Source organism: Convolutriloba macropyga, chromosome 8 (genome assembly GCF_964194025.1).
Source record: "Convolutriloba macropyga chromosome 8, txConMacr16.3, whole genome shotgun sequence".
Lineage (NCBI taxonomy): Eukaryota > Metazoa > Xenacoelomorpha > Acoela > Convolutidae > Convolutriloba > Convolutriloba macropyga.
The window spans coordinates 65,910,856-65,914,540 of record NC_134475.1 but is presented as its reverse complement, the minus strand read 5'-3'; positions in this window follow the sequence as shown (position 1 = coordinate 65,914,540).

Below are 3,685 nucleotides of genomic sequence, written 5' to 3'. Positions count from 1 at the left end.
GTGGTGATAATGAGGTTGTATAGTCTTGGTTTTCGGTATGAAGGTCAGTGGGAAGGTCTGTAGTGGTGACGTTGCGATCACCTTGGGCTGCTTTTGAAATACATCGCGGAAAATGAAACCCCGGAGGGTGGTCATCGGAGCGTTTCGAACCACTGCACATTACGTGAAGGCAACCTGAACCATTGCACCAAACGCTCGCGTTTCTCAGAAAAATTATGTAATGACTGCTTTCACTTAAATTATGAAAACGGTAGAACAATGTGTCACTTCCATGTACACATTGGGGGAGAAGAAACTAAGCTCAGTAGCGAGCAAGAGTAAAAATCAACAATTTTAGCATTCAAGCAATTGACCGATTGCCATATTATGTGAAATGTACACCATCTCTAGTTAAGCAAGTAAAGTCATAGATATTGTCAAAACTAAGGGTGACTACACACGGATAAAAGTTAAAGCACAAACTAAAGAGCATTATTCAGAGCAAATAATTTCTCATTGATGTGGGGTTGATTAACTGAAAGAATGGTTTTTGGCAGCAATGCAGTTGAGGGATTGAACTTCATATATAATATATCTAAAAGACACTGCCAGTCAAAAGCGAACTGTTGGTGAGTTCTTGGCTTATCATTAAACCCCGGCAACAATAACAACACTTTTCAATATTTGTGAGGGTTATTGCGAGAGGAGTTTAAACAGCTCTCTCAGAGTAGCTCCTCTGTATAAGTGAACGCTAGATTTCACGGTTCTGGGATCGAAATACCTTGTTCGTGACCTACCCAGAACAGGGCTCTTGGACCAACATGAAGTCCATCGAGATTTGAACCAGCTCATATGCTCCTAACCAGTGAAAACGAGCAGAACAAAACAAGAAGTTAAAACTTTTAATTTAAAATATCAATTTCGGCTTCAATTGAAAATACGAATTCGATTTAGTTTTTCAAGAAAGTCATCAACGATACAACTATTCAAAATGAACGGGGTCTTGCAATGCTTGGGTGCACAGGACCAGGTGTGAGGGTAAGGCGTTGGGAACCAACATCGTGAAAAACAAAACATATCTATTTATTGCGAAAAACATAACATATCTATTTATCGGGAACCAACATCGTGAAAATCATAACAAATTATAACATATATTACTATTTCTCCGGTTCATCAATGAACTGCCCAAAAGCATGCAAGAAGTTGAAAGCTACGGTTATGCTGATGATGTTAAAGTGATAGCACCCAACCAAAGTGACATGAATAAGGCAAAAGATACTTTTCCGAAATAGCTTGAGACCAACACCAACCAAAGGAAACTAAGTAAAAAGAAAAATCATATACTTAACAGAAAAAAAAGAGCATCGAGGCAAATAGTGGAGAGAAAGATCTAGAATCAGTCGAGTCTCACCGCGATTTGGGATTCATTCTACAGCAAAACCTAAGTTGGAATGAAAATTGTCTTAGCTTCTCAAAATCCAACACCATGCAACGAATCGAATACTCAACTCGAATCTGGGCAACCTCAATTGTTTTGTGATCTTAAAACTGTTACCATTGAGTCTCCATTTAGAAATGCACAATCTGTTGCTTCTATTATCCATTAATCGAGTGAATTATGATTTAAATATTAACGATATTGAAGTAGCAGTAGAGACAACACGCTAGATTGAACGGGGTGTATATCGAATCACAAAAAAAAATTAACAAAACTAAGGATAACATCCTTAGGAGAACTAATTTACTCTTCAACAACGTTTCTAAAGTTGGGACTGATTAGTCAAAGACCCTAAACAAAATTACTCTACAGAATATATACTGGAATTTTTGAATATTGTATATTGGGTGGGAACACAGGGGTGTTACTCTAAGTCCTGCAATACTACTACTAATACTACTAGTAATAATTCTAATGCATAAATCCAAAGATTAGATTAACGCGTCATTTGGCAGCCGGGATCTATTCTGTTTTGGCCCACAGCTTAGTGAGCATAAATCTTTTATGACCCCCCGGCGCACGTGCTATACAACGTGCTATATAACAACATATAATTTGTAAATGGTGATAAAAAACATTGGGGTCCCAACAGAATAGATCCTGCAGCCGTATGAAGCAGCAGTCATTTTGTTTCGGAATATTTTCCGTTCGTGCTCTGATTCAGGCCATACTATTAGAGCAACATCGATGTTTGGCTCCAAGAGAGAATTGACACCCTATCCCAAGTGTCACCAACTACCGAGCCTAACTTCCAACTTGGTTGACCCCTCCGTCCTCCCAACAAATCAAAACGTTGAACACCATGAAAAAAAAACTGAAGGAAAACCGCGTCTATATCTCCTCATGAAAATCGAAATGAAGGAAAAGGAAATCAATAAAGAACAAATATTGAGTGAACAAAAAGCATATGAAGAAAAAAATTTCAAGGAAAACTTTTGTCCGACTTGCATAAAACCTTAAATTTCTCCAAAAGAAAAAATAATTTCCTGACGAAATCTACTACAACAACACTGCAAATGGAAAATCCCAAAAGACAAAAGGACATAGTGACACCGTAAAGTGCAATTTAATTTCTTCGATGTCTTCATAGACGAAGGAGTAATACAGCCGAATTAAACATACCCAAAAGCAACTAACCTAATTAATTTACTATCTCCAAAAAATTCGAAGAAAACCTACGTGGCTTCCAGATAAACTAAGCATGTGGACCAGACGACATTGGTAACATCATCTTAAAGAACAAACTAGCGTTGGCCAAATCCCTTAGACTATTCTTGAAGACTACCTTGAGCTAAAGAAAAGTTCCCGGAAGATCTGAGAGATCACACCAGTATACAAAGGAAACGACCGCGCTCACAAATCGCACTACCGTCCAATCAGCTTACTCAAAAACGTGTCCAAAGTCCTTAAGAAGACTCTTTTCGCCAGGATATATCCCCGATTGAACTAAGCAACGAACAATACGGCTTTCAACAGGCACGTTCAGTAGTCTTAAAATTCATAGTTTACCATAATGAGATTTTTCACGACGTAATCCTGGCTTTACAAATCGAATTCCGCAAAGCCTTCGATGATGTTAGCCATCAAAGTTTCATATCCAATTTATGTGGCATGGAAATTGGCAGGACAATGACCAAACTGCTGGCCAGCTACCTGACAGTCAGTCTACATAAGATTAAAATTAGGCAACAAAATTAGACTGAAACTTCCACGGTCACAAGTGGAGTACCACAGGCCTCAGTCCTGGTACCTTTAATGTCCATCGTGTACATCAACACCTTATTCAACTGAGTACAAATAACATTGGCATATGTATACGCTGACGATTTCAAAGTCATAACATCAAGTCTCCAAGAAGCTGATCAGGCAGCCAAATGCATTTAACAATTGTGCAACGACAACGACATGGTCCTTAGAATGATTATAAGGAAAATCCTGTCAATCAAACTTAGAACCCCAACCATTTAAGAAAACCAAGGTCTGGAAATTGCAATGACTCAAAAAATCCTTTGTGTACTCATGTTTTTAATTTTATCTTTGGCTGAAAACTGCCAAAAATGATTTAGTTAGGGCTGAAGATCCTTCTATGCACTAAAAAGAAACAGCTCACCGATCGCAAACCTGCCATCCAAACTACATGCTTTTATTGGTTTCGTTGTACCAGTACTTTTTTCATGCATCTTAGGTGTGGTACTTCTCCAAACT